Below are 15829 nucleotides of genomic sequence, written 5' to 3'. Positions count from 1 at the left end.
ATGGAGCCAGGCTGGAAAGAACAAGCTGCCCTCGCTTCTGAGGGAGAAACACAGCTGAGAAAGCCAGCTGACCTCTGCCCCAACCAGGTGTTTAAAAAAATAAAGAGCGGAAAAACAAGAAATAATTCTGTTTTGAGCACAGCTGCTGGTTTGGTCATTAAATCCACGGGCAAATCTCCGCTGGAGAATGTCCTCAGCAGTCGGGTGCCCGAGCACAGGCGCTGCAGCAGCCAGGGAAGGGTTAGGGAATGGAAAACGCCTGCAAGCCGCTCACCCTCGGGGCAGGCTCCCCATCCTGCAGCCCCTGCTGGAGCCAGCTGGAGGAATGCAAAGGGACGTGATGCTTTGGGACGAGCCAGCCCAGACCAGGACAACCCCAGGAGCTGGTCCTGCCCAAGCCGTGGTCTGAGACAAGGATGCAAGGAGGAAGGGGATCTGCATCCCCATCACCTGGAGAAACTGAGGCAGGAAGGAGCTCTGCGCTCACCTAGCTAGCCGCCTTTTCCTTTACGCAGCCCGCAGTGTTTCCCAAGCCGTGCCAAGCTTTTATTTATGTTCCTTTTGCAGCCTTGGCACGGAGAGGCTGGCGCAAGCACGCGCACCAGCCCGAGCACTCGCAGCCCGGCCCCGAGGTTTGTCCCAGCCCCGGTGCCAAGCCCGCTGCCCTCACCCATGTTCACCCCATGGGGAGGGAGCAGCGCTTCCCGAGGGGCTGAGACCCCACAAACTCATTGCCCGGGTGCCCCCCGGGGGGCCCCCCCCCCCCCCCCCCCCCCCAAATAAAAGCCAAAGCCCCAAGAGGGGCTGAAGTTTCGTGATAGGGACCAGCCTGGCATCACGGTGTGTGGGGACCCCATCCCCTCCGAATGTCACAGATTGGTGACAGCAGGGCTATCCCTGTCCCCAAGGTGGTCACAGCACGGCTGCCAGCTCCCCTCCCTCTGCACTGTGACCACTGAGCCCCCCCAGCACCCCCCCAGCACCTTCCTCCCCCCTTCTCACAGCTCCTGGGCTATTCTCGTGGCTGCTTTAAGCGCAGGGAGGGGATAGAGAATTCGTCAGACCTCACATTTCTCGGGGATTAAATCATCCGGCTCATTTCTCCGAGGGAGAGAAGTCCAAACCCCCTTTTTCTATTTTTTTTTTTTTCCTGCAGGGCCGAGCAGCCGCTTATTAGCTCTTGGCAGCGGGGCACGGCGCGGGGCCAAGGGCTGCTGCACACATCAGCTCGCAGCCGCAGCGCCGGGGGGCTGGGAACTGTGGGGAAGGGTCTGGGACCCCCCTCCCTCCCCAGGGATCCCCCAGCACAGCCCCTGCCTGCAGGGAACCGCGTCCCCTCGTCTTCTGGGGTCCCGTCCATTCAGCTCTTCCCTGCTGGTTTAATGGTGGTTGGCACTTGGAGGACACGAGGACATTTCTTTTCCCCTCTGCGAGGGCTGCGTTTGCCCAAGGACACGAGCAGCCTCCCCAGAGGGGTGGGAAACAGCCCCCGTCGTTCCCCATCTGGGTACGGTGCAGAGGTGCTGTGAACAGAAGGAGCAGCCCCGTCTCCCCGCTCTTGGCTGACATTTTAAAGAAGCAAAGAGAAAAAGCGACCCCAGGCGCAGGCTCCTGCAGCTCGTGCTCAGCCCCGGGGCTGATCTCTGCCCCCAGAAGGCTGCCCCATCCCGGAGGTCCCATCCCACCACCTGCTGAACAGAGGGGAAACTGAGGCACGTGCAGGACGGTGCCATCCCGTCCCCACGTCCCCAGGAGCTGCACAAAACCCTGCCAGGCTCCGCTACATCTCATAGGAACCTCACGCTGGGAGCAGGACTCCCAGCACGAGCAGCAGCGGCAGCGGCGCTGACCTGCTCCCAGCAGCAGGAGCCCAGCACGGCCCCTTTGCCACCCCCCATGTTTTGGCCACAGACCCCAAAAGCCCCAGGGGAGCGATTTTCCCCCTGGGGATAAAAGTTGCCTACCTGAGGACCTGCATCGCCCTTCCCTGGCGCGGGGTCGTGGCACAAAGGGGTCCCCAGAGAGGTGCGGGGACGAGGGCAGGTGACCGAGTAACCCCACGGCGATGGCCTTACCCGGCCCTGACACGAGCCGAGGAGCTCGCCCGAGGTTAGGCAACGTCTCGGCCCCAGATGCTTCGGGAGGACGTGGAAACGCTTCAGAGAGGCCTTGGAAGCAGCTCGGGTGCCTGGCAGCCACCTCCTCCTGCGCCGGGGTCCCTGAGGCCACCACGGGCTCCTTGGGCACTGGAGTCTTGGCACTGCCAGGAGACCCTGGGTGGGGGGAGAAGCCCCCTTTTGCTTTTTTCCTGGGGGGGGGGGCCGGGGCGGGGGGGGGCGGGGGGTGCCCATGAGCAGCTGCTCTCTAGGAGCCAGCGCTGGGAGCAGCCCAGCACACACGGCCCCGGCACACCAGGAGCAGCAGCAGCAGCAGCCGCCAGCACCCTCAGCTGGGGCCGGATCCTGCCTCCCTCAGCCCCTCCACATCCAACCCGTGTGCTGGGCATGCAGTAATCCCCCCGGCCACAGCAATGGGGGGCATGGCTGTCCCCTAAATGGGGAGGGGGCTGCTGCACCCCCAGCCTCATGGCAAGGCTGGAGGGGGAGAGTGTGCACAGCCCCAGGCCCCTCTCCAAAGCCTTTTGCTCTTGCAGAGCTTTTTGGATGGCCACTCTCTTGCCCCCCCCAGTTGCCTTCATCCAAGATGAGCTCTGCGGCTGGTCTCTCTCCACCACGCACACCTTCCTCAGCTCCTGACAACAGAGGACAACTTTCCCCTCTCCTCCTTGTTATTCACACAGGACAAGAGTTTGCTGCAGTCCCTGGCGCATCTCAGCACGCTTCAGCCCACGCTGGTGGCAGGGACAGGGGGACTGTGCCGTGCTCCAACCACACAAACCTCGTCCATGGTGGAAGGGGAGGGACGGAGGGCTCCTGGTGTCAGCTCAGCACTGGGAAGAGCTGCCAGTGCTGGGCAGAGCAGGAACAAGTGGGTGATTCAATGAAGCTCCCAGCGAAGCGCCCTGGAAACCATGAAAGCAAATATTTCAAGTCAAACGCACAATTACCTGGGGGGACCCATCACCACAAGATGCCACTCGGGCCAAGGGCTCTGCAGGGCTTTAAATAAATACATAAAATAATACGTGAGGGACTGCCCGCGTGGAGGGAGGCTGGGGACATGCAGGGTGGCAGGAGCCGGTGGGGACAAGGACCCCAACCAGCAGAAAAGCACCAGGGGGCACAGAAGAAAGGAGGCACCGAGCTATGGTGGGTATTTGGCCTGCTTTCCTGGGGGATGCACGTCTGCCCCTGCAGGGGTGGAAGCAGAGGTGGCCCTGCCGATGGCAGGCGGGTGACAAAGCTCCCCCGGGGCTGCCCCAAGCCCCCCATCACCTCCCCTGCCCTGTCTGGGCTTTGCCACCGCGCTGCCATGGCCGCTGCTCGCAATGGGAACACCTGAGTCGCGTCTGGCCCTGCAGCCCTCCCTCGGTTTTGGCCTTCCTCCTTCCCTCCTCCCCCTTGCCCAGTATTTTTCCTCTCCGCAGGCAGGAGCCAGCCGCCTGCTTTCCTCGCATGACTTCAGCTGCTCCAGGAGCCCGGCCGGCTCCCCGGGGTGGGGGGCACAAAGTGCCAGAGCCCCCCACTGCCTCCGGGGCTCCTGGTCTGGGGGCTGCCCCCAGCCCCAGCAGCTGCTTCCCCAGGGTGGGCTTGGGGAAATAAATTGGGGTGCATGAGACCTGCTGAGAGCAGGAGCGGAGAGGACACTTGGGGACATCCTGATGACCGTCCTTGCCTCTTAATAAACGTGCTCCTGCTGAGCAGGAAAGGAGCATCACGGAGAGACTCCTGCAAGGAGATATAACCGCGAGTTATCGGCAGCTGGGGACCAAGCCCGTGTGTCCCTGGTGGGGACATTCCTGCAGGGAGACCCCTTACTATGCACCGCGTACACGGTGGTGGCAGCCCCGAGGTCCCCGACCCCACACCGGTGTCTGTGTGCGCGATGGGGAGGTGAAACCAGAGAGCACAGAGGGGCTGGGGATGATGGATGTGCCATCCTGATCTGGGAAGTAATCTCAGCAGCCCCATTAAATTACTGCTCGTTACGCCTGGCACGGATTTGCCTATATTGCTTGGCAGAGCGCGAGTACAAAACAGGCCTCGTCAAAGCCCCGGAGGTACCCAGAAACTGCTCCAAATATTGCAGCTATAAATTCAGCTCACTTCTCTAATGGCTCAGAGCTGCCAGGGGATTTGACTCAACCCCTCTCAGCACCCTTTGTGCCAGAACCCTGACACGGGTCCCCCTCACCAGACACCTTCAGCTGCTGGGGTGCCCCCATCACGCACCCCCATCGCCTCTCCTGCTGCCTTTCCCATCTTCCTCCGACCCACAGCCACTCTTGTGGTGGATTTGGGACTATTTGGACACATTTAGGCTGCGGTATCCGGTCCTTGACCCTTTCCACGTCCCTTGCTCTCACCAGGAAACCAAAACCCATCTCCTCTCCGCTTCGTGCTTTTCCCCATTTTCTCCTCTCAGCCTCTTTCAAGGAATGAAGATCCCACTGTGGCTGGGGGTCTGCCTTCTCCAGGAAGCACCCGGAGGATTTCTCCCCCTTCCCCAAGCCATATTCTTCCTGCTGGCCCAGGCAGGGACTAACCCCATAACCCAACCTCGCCGCTCCCCTGCAGCAGCCGCAGCGCTCCCAGGCAAGAGTTAACTCCTCTTCCTCGCAGCACTGCAGCTCCCCTTGGTCAACTGCTGAGCAGGGAAACATCGGAGGCAGCATCAGATTTCCAAAAACATTCCAGGACTGGTCCTCCGGGGCTGTATCCTCACACTCCCATCCCCTATAAAAGTTTTCCTTCCCCCCCCCTTGGGAAGAGCAGGGCTGTAATTAACCCTGGATCGCCCCCAGGCTTGGTAGAGCTGGGAATCGTCCAGAGCATGGACTCATCACCCAGCCCTTCCTCCGGCCACTCATCACCCAAATATTTGAGGCCCAGTTGTGCAAAGAGCTCGTTGTGCAAAGGGATGGAGCAGACATCCGGGCAGCCGCTGGGGAGCACAGGGGGAGGTGAGCACGTCGCCGGACCCAAAACCGGGGTGTCAGCATCTCCCATCCTAAAGGAGCCCCAGCAGGAGCTCTGCCTTCAGACTCCGGTGCTCCCCATTTCAGGGGGCAGAGCTGGGGGTGCTTCGGCAGCAAAGCCAGCGCAGGCATCAGGGGTCACCCCGCAGCCCCCATCCCCTTACCTCAGCCCCATATTTTGCCTCAAAACCAGGCAGCAGCACCTAGGGATGAGCACAGATGTGTGCCCGGTGCCTCCGCAGCCTCCGGCACACAGCACCCCGGGAGGCTGCACCAGCCACAGGTGGAATCATCCCCAGAAGCATCCTGCAGCATCTCCATTTCCCACTGAAGGCTTTACTGAGGGTAAAAATAGCACTGAAGCATTCTGATTGTATTGAAAAAATACTGTTTCCTTCAAGTCCAATTGAGTTTGTTTTTTTTTCCTCCCCAAAACAATTCTGTTTTACGAGAAACTTCTTATTTTTGTTCGCGTATTATTTTGGAGTGGAAAAAAAAAAAAACAGCAGGACGTGCAGCCTTCCCAGTGAAACTGAAAACCCCGCTCCTGTCCAGCTCGAGCTGCTGCTCTCCCTTTTTCCTCTAAGCAGAGAGCCGCCGAGGCTGAGGAAAGGACGCAGCGATGCAGTGGGAGAGGCTGGTGCGACGAGGCTCCTGCCTCCCCCGGCGGTACAGGGAATCTCATCATGAAACTTGTCGTGGTGAAATCCCAGCTCGGTGCAGACAGGCTCCAGAGGCCCTGGGAGTCCAGGTTATCAGTCACGGCTCCGCTCGAGCTCCAGGTTTGTTTTCCTGGCTTGGTGGTTTTTGCTCTGCTCCGAAGCTGTTTCTGCATGGAGCCAGTCCAGTCATTGCACAAGCTCCGAGATAAACTCTTCACAAACCATGCTGAAAACTGGGAGGAAAGGAGATGAAGGGAAACAGCGAATAAATCACAGCCCTCCCGTGTTTTCCACCTAGCTGAGCACCTTCCATCTCCCTGTTTCTCCCCGCTTGCTCCCAGCCATTCCCCAGCACAGCCCCAATGCCTGCTGTGCTCAGCCTTCACCCTGCCTCCTGCAGGGGCTCCTACCCCCAGCGAAACATTCAAGCCCAGGAGGGTTTAACCCCTTCAAGGGTGGGAGCAGGGGAGGACAGGGCTCTCCAGAGCCCCCCCATCACCAGCTCCTGTGCTGGTGGATGGCAAAGCTGGTGCTGGGCTAAAGCCAGGTTTTCTGGACCTTTGCATGGAACATCTGCCAGGGCAAATCCCCCCCAGGGCATTGCAGATGCTCCTCCAGCACCAGCTGGCTCCAGGGAGGAGAGGGGCCGAGCCAGGCATGCTTGCAGGATTTGTGAGCCAGCACTCGGGCAGCTGGAAGGCTTGGGCAACCCTGTGGGCACCTTCTCCATCCTCTTTCCTCCTCCTCCCCTGTTGTGGGGCTCTGCACCGAGCCCCCCAAGCCCCAGGGACACCGGAGCCTTCCTCTCCTAGCAGAGGGGGGCACCACGCTCCTGCATGGGCGAGGAGCTGCCGGCGCAGCCCGAGATCCAGGGGTTAAATCCCCCGGCTGGTGAGTCAGAAAATCTTTGATGCAGCCAGAAGGAGCTGAGTAATTTGTGTATCTGCAGAGGTCACATTGCCTCCTCTCTTTTTACGTCTGTTACTCATGCTGCTCCTTCCCACTCTCCCTCCACAGCCTGGGCTAGCCTCTTCTCCCTCAAACTCACCAGCTCTTTACTACTGTTGCTATTAATTAACGGCATTAGCACAGCCCCGAGGAGCCCCTGGCAGCAGCTCCCAGCCCCGTTTGGTGCCGGCTCCCATTCGAGCACCGAGCAGCGATGGGTGCCAAGCGCCCACCGTCGCGCTCGCCCCGCTCCCTTTCATCTCCCTCGCTCCTCCCCGGCCGTTCATCGCTCGCAGCCCTGCAGTCGCGTTCAGAAATTCGGAGCGGCGGAGTTTCTATAGGAGGAACCCTGCTGCCGGCTCTGGAGCTCGTTTTCTGCAAAGTCACTTAACCCCCGAGTTACGAGGAGAGGCAGGGATCGCGGCTGCACAGCCCTCTTGCAGCCCCTTGCCTTGGCGCTGCATCGGGGCACACGCTGGGGTCCCCCATGCTCCTACACCCCCCGTTCTCCTGCACCCAAGTGACAAACGTCAACCACGAAACAAACCCCTGCAAAACTGGGACCGAGCTGCTCTTCGCAATGGGGCATCTTAAAACTTTGCATCTCTCAAGGAGCAGTTTCACTAATCCCAGGGTGCTACAAAGCACCGGGGCAGCCAGAAAGGCTTCCCTGCTTTTAATCAAATCACTTCATTAGGTTGTTTAATAAGCAAGGGAGCTCTGGGAACACCGGGGTTTCTCTGCTCTCATGCAGCATTTGGGGAAGGAATTTACGGCGCAGCTATTAGGGCCCAATCAATCTGCTTTTAATCCTCCCTCAGCCCGCATGTTGCAATAAAGCTCCACGCTCCCACTGCCCTGCTCCCCCCAGGAGATGCCCGAAGGGATGGAGATGGCCCAGGCACCCCTCAAAGCACCCCAACACCCCCCGCTCCATCCCAGCAGTGGGGGTGGCATTTCCCACACGTGCATTTTGCATTTTTGTGCCTGCGCTTCGCCCCTGAGGTTATGGATGGGGATTGTGGCACCAAGCACCGTGGGCTAAGGCAGCAGGGTGCAGCCAGCTGGGTCAGCTCGAGGGGCTGCTCCTCCTTATAGCAGAGGGGAGCACTCGAGCAGGCACCCCCCAGAGCAGAGCCGCCGCCCCCCGGAGCTCGCAGCATCCTCAACATGCAGTGCCGCGGCCGTTCCCTATTCCCCTCCAGATGGATTTGCTTTGCGTTTTCCAAATTGGCCTTTGTGTTCCCTGCAGCTTTTTCTAACCTCTCTGATCTCTCTGGTATTCGCAAATCCTCCCAGTTCTGCATCCTCGGAGGGTTTTGTGCATGTGCTATTTCCTCCCTCGTCCACAGCGTTCCCAGAGCCCAGTAAACACAGCGGGTCCCGGTGGGCCACCCCTGGACCTGCGCTTTCCATCTTCCCTCACTCACAGAGCCCTGAAAGCCCTCAGAGGAAGCCACAAACATTTCCACAGCAAATTCAACTCCATGAACCCCACGCATCTGCTGGCCACAGCTGGGAACCCCAACCCCAACCCGGCGCAGCCCACAGCACCCTCATAGCTCCTCTTCCTCGCCTCCCCGTGCCTCGGATGCTCCCCAAGGGCAAGGGCTGGAAAGCTGGCTGCAATTACTGCCTGGAGGTGCAAACCTTCACTCCTCCATCCAGAACAGAGCCCCTGCCAGTGGCTCAGGGCATTTGATAACTCCCCAGCTAACGCAATCACTCGCGCTCAGTAATTACAGCTGCTTCTCACCCCACACCTGGGAGGACCCGGGACGTGCTCAGAGGCCGGGTGTTTGCCAGCAGCACCGGCTCTGGGTCTCGCTGTGCCTTTCCTTTGAAGTGTCAGAGCTCAGCCTGACGTGCTGGCAGCTCCCACCACGTTTTTCCAGCCCGCTGCTCCCCTCCCTGACCCCGGCATTGCGCCTCGCATAGCCGGCTCCCTCGGGGCAGGCATGTTTGCGCAGCCCTCAGCCTCCCCCTGCTCCAAAGGAAACCCGAAGCTGTCAAAGCATCGTGCCTCAGCCTCGGCTCATTTCTTCCTTTGCTTTTTCTCCCTTCGTTTTTAAGCAGCTGCCCCGCGGTGGCGATCGCAGCCCCGGGGCGGGGGCACTCGCCCTGTCCTGGCGTGCACCGTCGCTGGCGAGCTGCGGCCGCAGAGCCCTGCCAGCCCTTCCAGCCCGGCAAGCGGCACGCATTTCATAAGGAATACATAGCTCAGGGCTGGAAAATAAACATCTTTCTGTTTCTCCCTGCCTGGTGGAGTTCGGCTCCGATACTTTAATTTTGCACATTTATTTTGATTGAAGCAGAAGCGGACGGAAGGCCGAGCCGAGCTGCCAAGGCTGTAAAAATCAGCCGTCAGGAGCCTTCCCAGAAGCTGCCGTGCCCTCCGCTGCCTGTGCCGGGAGGGATGGGAAGGATCCTGCCCAGAGAAAAGCACGGGCAGTGCCGTGCCGAGGGGCAGAGCAGCCACCCTGGGGAGCATCACCCCCCCCCAAACCTTCCTGCTGCAGCTGCACCATCCAGAAAGTCTGCCTTCTGCTGGCTTAACCTCAGCATGGCCAGAATTTAAAGATAAACCCCGAAATCGTGCAGATCTGCAGCCCTGGGGCTGGGCAAGGAGCTGGGCACAAGGGGGGTCTCCATCCCCAAACCCAACCCTCCTGTGTGGGGGTCCAGGCTGCACAGCTCTGCCCCTGTTTGTGGCACAGGGTCGGCTGCACAAAGTGTCCCCACCTCACCCAGAGACCTCTCCCATGGGGGACGCAGCCCTGGGTGCCACCAGAGCCATCGGCAGCGCTCCTCAGGCAGGACAAACGCCCCCTTCCTCGGACAGCAGCAGGGAGGGCTCCTCCGCGCGCTCCCTCCTGGAAACAGCGCCGCTGCCCCGCGCCCTTGCGTGCCTTTCTGCGTGATTAGCAGCGTGCGTAATGACTCCAATTAGGAGAGCTGGAAAGCTCGAGGGAGCCGCGGCTCTGCTTTCCCAAATGTCAGGTGGAGGTGGAGCGGCAGAGGAAGTGTTTTCATCTCGAAGGCATCCGCGCCGCTGCTCCAGCGGAGGCAGATGCTCTGGTAGCAGCTCCTGCAGCCCGGGAGCTCTCCGAGGATTTGCTCTCCTGCGGGTGGAGGGCTGAGAAACCACGGCCAAAGCCAACACCGGGACCGAGGGGGCTCCAGGCTCTCTGCTGCTATCCCCAACATCTTCCCAAAGCAGCCAGGGGACGCAGCTGCTTGGGAAACAGTGTCACCACTTCTTCCTCCTTTGGCGCTACCAAAATAATGGCTGGGGACATTTTCTGGGAGGAGAGGGGCGGCGAGAGGGGCTTGATGTGATTCAGCATCGCTGCTTGGAGCCTGGCTGCAGAAATAGGGGGAGGGGGGAAGAGGGGCAAGGGGAGCACGGGGCGAAGGCAGCCGCGACCCGCGCAGCCTGTTTGTTTTTCAGTGCAGACTTGGGGCTTTGCTGAAGCCGGAGGAATTCATCTCGCTGAAAGAGCCTTGTTTTTCATGGAGGAAATGAGACAGCGGGCTTTTAATAGGAAATAAAAACACGTAAAATAAAGAGAAACTGAGACACAGGCCTGGAAAAACGTCGAGCCATCCAGCTGCGTCTCGCCAGCAGCCCGGCCCCTGCCAGCAGGCATCGCTGCATGCAGCCCGGCCGCAGCGACCTCGGCCCCAGTCCCTCGCTGCCTCCCCATCCCCACAGCCCTGCTGCCCACCCAGCTCCCCGCGGCCCCTTGGGTTCACCTACAGTGGGGGGAGATGCTCCTTCCTCTGCCCCTCTCCATCATCTGCCTCGGGCATCACCCAGGTGTGGAGCATCTCCCTCCCCGCTCCCCGCTGCGTGCTCGGGGGCTTTGGGGGTGTCCGGATGAGTGGTGGAGGGACATAGAAAGAGGTTGTTGTCCTCAAAGGGAATCACTGATGCCACAGTGCAAACCGCTTTGCAGATGTGGGACCCAGGTTCAGCCGGTTCCATACGGGGCTGGAAATTAATCCTGATGCACCCGGGGGTGTTTAAGCCTGGCCAGACGCACGCTGGGGCTCCGGGTACAGCACAGGGAAAGGACCACGCAGCCTGGAAGCTCCCTGTGATGCTGAGGACATCAGCGGGGACACCAACGAGGGCAGATCTGGGCTGCTGTGGGGACAGCCCAGAAGGAAAAGCGCTGATGATTTCTCAGCCCTGAATCATGGCCTCTGATGGAGCTGTGCTGATAACCCCCGTGCTGGGATATCACGTGCGGGACTGAGGGCACCCCGCAAACAGATGCCCTGTCTGGCATGGTGCAGGGGAGGTGAGGAGCACACAGTCCTGGAAACCTGCAAAAAAAAATGAGCCAAAGGCTGGGGGGGAGGTTCGCCAGCTCTGCTTTACAGGGATTTGCACCAGGATCAGAGAGCACTCACGGCTCACATCTTGCTTGCATTGATTGAGACAATTAAACAGCGAGCGAAGGGCTTGGGGTGGGGAGGTGGTGGCTGTGAAGGGGAAGAGGCCACGGAAGAGCCCTGGAGATGCCTCTGGGAGCAGCTCACGGCTCTGTGGTCTCACAGCACAGCCCTGATTAAACCGTAACGCAGCGCACATCTGGAGGGTGCTCCGGGGAGCTCCTGTCCTCCTGCCCCCAGGAGCATCCCTCGCAGCAGCGCCATGCCTGGCAGTCGCAGACCCCAGCCTGGGGCTCCTCAGGCCCCCAACCACATAGCGAGGGCAAGGGAGGGGTGGCCACCATCCTGGACATTGTCCCCGTGGCCAGCAGGGACCGGAGCAGCAGCTTTACAGCCTGCATCTATCCTGGCTGCTAGCTGAGCCCCAGGACCACGCATCCCCCACAAAAGCCAGAGCTCCTGACCCCAGGGTTGCTCCTGAAGCCCTGCCCTGGCCAAGTGCCCTCTGTCTCCCCCGGAGCGTCCCCATCGCACGCTCGCCCGCCCAGCCGCCCCCGGTTTCCTTCCAGCAGACACCGTCCTAACATATGAAGTCAAACCCCTCCTGACGTAGCTCTTGGCCACCGGAGGAACCAGCCACAGCTACGGACGCAAACAGGCGATGTTTCCACCCTGGGCTCCTTCCAGCTCCGTCCTGGTTGTCTGCAGAGCCGCACCCAGGACTCGAGCCATGCACAGGGAGCTGGGAGGTTTGGTGGCCCTGACCTGGCATTTCGTAGCCCCCTGGGGGTGGTGGCATCTGGGGCCACGTTGTCCCCATGCCCAGCTCCTGCCGGCTGCGTGCAGCCACCTTGGAGCTTTGGCAGCTCCCGAAGGCAGCACGGAGTCAGTATCGGAGCAGTTAAACCCTTTGAAATGCTCCTCAGAGGCAACCTGCAGGGGATTTCTGAAGCTGCGGCTGCTTCAGGACAACCTTGCTGGGAAATTTTAATTGGGAGGGTTTGGGAAGGGAAGGGAAGCAAAGTGAAGAAGTGAAGAAGGGAAGAGAAGCAAAAAGAAGCGAAGAAAGAAAAGAGTGAAGGAGAAGCGAAGCAAGGACAAGACGAGACGAGCAGAGCCCAGGGCTCTGCAGCCTGCAGGGAGCAGAGGAAAGCAGGGCCTGGAGCCTGAGGCTTCCCCAGCAAAGGAGGCTGCAGCTGGGGGGCACAGCTGGAAGCCCCCAGGATCGCCTCTGCCAGCTGGGGAAAGGCTGGGAGAAGGAGGCAGGAAGAGAGACCTAGAAGGAGTTTTCAAATGGCTCCTGCAAACATTTCCCCAACAAAAGCCCCTTCAGTCCCAGGGCACCTGGCCCCTCGCGTGGAGCCAAGGGTAACATCCATGCATGTGAAGCTATAGGGAAACGTGTTCATTTTTCAGCACGTTTGCTAAAACTCTGCGTGCAGAGGTGGGGAGCAGAGCTTTCCCCGTGTCAGCAGGGCCCCTGGCAGCTTACACCACCTCCAGATCCCCCCAAGAACCCCCTGCGATCCCATCCCTGTGTGGGTGCAATGCTTGTGCCAGGGCAGCAGCAAAGCGTGGGAGCAAACAGCCCAGAGCAAACCCCGGAGGCAGCCCAACCCTTTCCCTGGCACCAAGCACGGGGGCAAAAGCTTTTGTCGTGTTTAACAACGTGTCCCCTCCCCTCCCATGGCATCGCTGGGGGAAGGACCCTGCTGGGATCAAGGCCACCCCGGGGGCTGATTCCCATCTGGGGGTCTCCAGGAGATTGCACCAACAGCGCCGGTGTTTGCTGACGGTTCCCTGTGAAGTGCACCCGAATGGAGACATTTACTTAGGATTTCACATTATTAACAGCCACCGCAGGAAAAGGTCGGGGAACGAGAGAAGCCCACGTTATTTCCCGGAGGAAATGCTCGAGGAGAGGGATGCTGCTGGGGTTTCCTCCAGCGGCTCCGGAACAAAGGGGGATTTTCCTCTTTAAAACACCCAGAGAAAGAAGCATCCGAAAGAATTCCTGGAGGGCTGCCACGGTGATGGGGAACCCCCCCCCCCCCCCCCCCCCGCTGCCCCCGGGGCGAGCGGGATGCCCGGAGCTGTGGCCGCGAGGTGCTGCAGGCGCTGGGTACCGCCAGCAGCAGCGCGAGCAGCGCGCAGCCATTCATCACCAGCCCTCGAGGGTGTTACGTGAGAGGATTAATTAATTTTTACACACAGCTTAGCGCGGGCCTGGGTGTGCTGATGCATTATTCATGCGTTCAATAACACAGCTGATTTATTAATGAGGAGGTCAGGCTCCCTGGAAATGAAGGCTTATTGTAAAACCGCTTCGAGCCAGGATGTTTCGGAGGAGCTGCTGGAGCGGAGCCGGCTCGGGGCCGCACACCGTCGCTGGCTGGGACGGGGACGGCACGCAGAGCTGCCCTGTTCCTTTACAGCCCATTAATCCCCGTGCAGCTTCGGAGATGCACGTTCCTGCTCCGGCATGGGCAGGCGGCCGTGGAAATGTATGTTCAGGAGCCTGGAGCGGCATCTATAGGAGCGGCTTGCTGGCTGCCTCCTCCCCACAGCCGCTGCCGCAGCCATGGAGGACCTGGGGAGCCAAAGAGACCCAGGGCTTACACATCAGCACCGCGCTCTTGCAGGGAAAAAGGGAGAGAAATGCAGGCAGCCAACCCCTCCCTCCGGCACGGCGCTGCTGGCCGGGAAGGAGCTGGCTGTCGGCGGGGAGAGCGGGAGCTGGAGCCATCTCCAAAAAGAAAATAAAGGAAGGAAATCCTTACAGGAGGAGCCGTTTTCCCCACGGTTGCCCCTGGGGGCTGATAGCCCACCTATCTCTCCACCCCTTATTTATTTTGGCCCCATTTTGGGCAACCCTTTCCTCTCCTCCTCTCTCTCGGAGGCTGGGGCTGCCCGAAGGCGGGCAGCAAACACTGCGCCGGGGCTGAGCTGCAGCCAGGCTGAGATGTCCCAGGGAAACACGGGGGCTCCTCCAGCGTTTTCATGTCCCTGGGGGTGACACGGTGCAGGGCTTGGCCACCCTGCTGCTGTGATGGCAGTGTTTCAGGAGAGGATGGCTGCTTGCATGTGGTCCCCTCCGTGCTGGGGGCACCAAACGTCCCCTGGACGCGATCCCGCTGCGTGGTCCGGCAGCAGCAGGGGCCGGGCGCCGGGCTCAGCTCGGCAGCAATTCCTCTTTCTCTCTCTTTGAAGGCAGAGACAAAACTGAGCCCAGAGCCAGGGAGAGGTCCCGGGGATTTGCAAACACAATGTGCCTCGTTGCACAATAGCGAAGGGATGGACGGGGAGGAGGCAGGGGGAGGAAAAAAAAAAAAAACGGGGGCCCCAAGCAGGTAGGGGACAAAACCGAGGTCGAGGCAGCAAGTGGAGGGGGTCAGGAGCAAGCGTGGTGATGGCTGGGACCAGTTTGGGGATGACGGGGCTTCTTCCTCTATGTCCCTGCATCAGCTGGGCAGGCTGGGGCTGGGATGAGGCCAGCAGCACAGGGCAGGGTTTAGCCACAGTTTTGTGTTCATTTCTGTGGTGACAGTGGAGCAGAGCACGGGGGCAGTTCACACCCCCCCAGAGCAGCCAGCAGCAGCAGGGGAGAGGAGCTGGTTCCTCTACAAGGCTTCTCCCAGCACTAACAGGCACCCCGGGGCAGGAGGAGAAGCCGCTGGTGCCTCCGCTGGGGCCGATGGAGTCGGCGCAGCTGGCGGCCGTCCCGGCTCTGATCAGCCCGCACACGCTGTCCTCGGAGAGGGCCAGCGGAAACCGAAGGAAAACAAAGCAAGAATTTACCAAACCACATGCAGCGCGGCCGGGGCACCGCTCATCCGAGCCTCCCGCTGCAAACGCCCCCGAGGAGGGCAGGGATGAGCGCCCAGGGGTCGGCAGCCTCCGGGCCGGGCGCAGGGGGTTAGGGCTGGCTGCGGGCAGGGCCACGCGCTGCTGGGGCAGCCCCAGGTGCCAGCACGTGGCGGGGATGGGCTGGGGCTCAGGGGTCTCGGAGGAGCTCCCACGTATTCCTCCTTGTCCGCCTGAGCTCAGATGGAGATGGAGACCCAGCCACTGCCTGGCTGGGAGCAGGTTCCCCGTGACCTGCATGCCAGCCACACAGCTCTACCCACGTGGAAGCTCCAGACCCCCAAAAAAATCACCCCAAAGGTGCTGGGGAGACCCCGGGAGCAGCTCAGCCCCAGCAGACGTCAGCCCATGCTCGTCCCCAGGCTCCCCAGGCAGCAGCGGGCGTTGTTTGCTGCGTGCCGGCAGCCTGAGCGCTGCCGAGATTTCCAGGCACCGGCACCCAGCGCTGTCGGGAAGGAGCCGCTTTGATCATCGCTAATTATTGCTGCCGGCCTGACAGAGCTCAGCAGCACCCATCCCACCCCCGTCGCACCCGCCCACGGGGCCCCGTCGCCCCCCCCCTCCCCAGCAGCCTCTTTGTAGGATCGGGGTCGGCGCTGCTCAGCCCACGGGGCTGGAGCCCCACATCCACCACCAGCGCTCGCCATCCATGTGGACGGGCAGACAGACAGACAGACCGGGCACCAGCAACGTGCCCCAGAGCACAGAGAGGGCCGGGAACATCACTGCCCAAATCCCCAAGGTCGATGCTGTCCCCTCAGGTGTCCCCTCAGTGCCACATCCCTGCAGCTGCTCCTTTTATTTCCAGGACCCCGAGTTCCCCCCCCCCCCCGAACGGCGCAGAACAGAAGCAAAA

The 15829-nt window shown here is 60.9% G+C and overlaps 1 long non-coding RNA gene across 1 annotated transcript in view; it reads left to right on the top strand.

Moving 5' to 3' along the window:
* Positions 1-3516: 3516 nt before the first annotated feature.
* LOC118178480 overlaps positions 3517-15829 on the top strand; it is a 25127-nt gene continuing 12814 nt past the window's right edge. The window contains exons 1-2 of the long non-coding RNA XR_004756158.1: positions 3517-3528; positions 15193-15202. This is a non-coding gene — a long non-coding RNA (uncharacterized LOC118178480). The remainder of the gene's footprint in view (positions 3529-15192; positions 15203-15829) is intronic.

Source organism: Oxyura jamaicensis, chromosome 26, assembly GCF_011077185.1.
Source record: "Oxyura jamaicensis isolate SHBP4307 breed ruddy duck chromosome 26, BPBGC_Ojam_1.0, whole genome shotgun sequence".
In the NCBI taxonomy this organism is placed as follows: domain Eukaryota; kingdom Metazoa; phylum Chordata; class Aves; order Anseriformes; family Anatidae; genus Oxyura; species Oxyura jamaicensis.
Note: the sequence above shows the minus strand (reverse complement) of the source record. Positions and strands in the feature narration are given on the sequence as shown.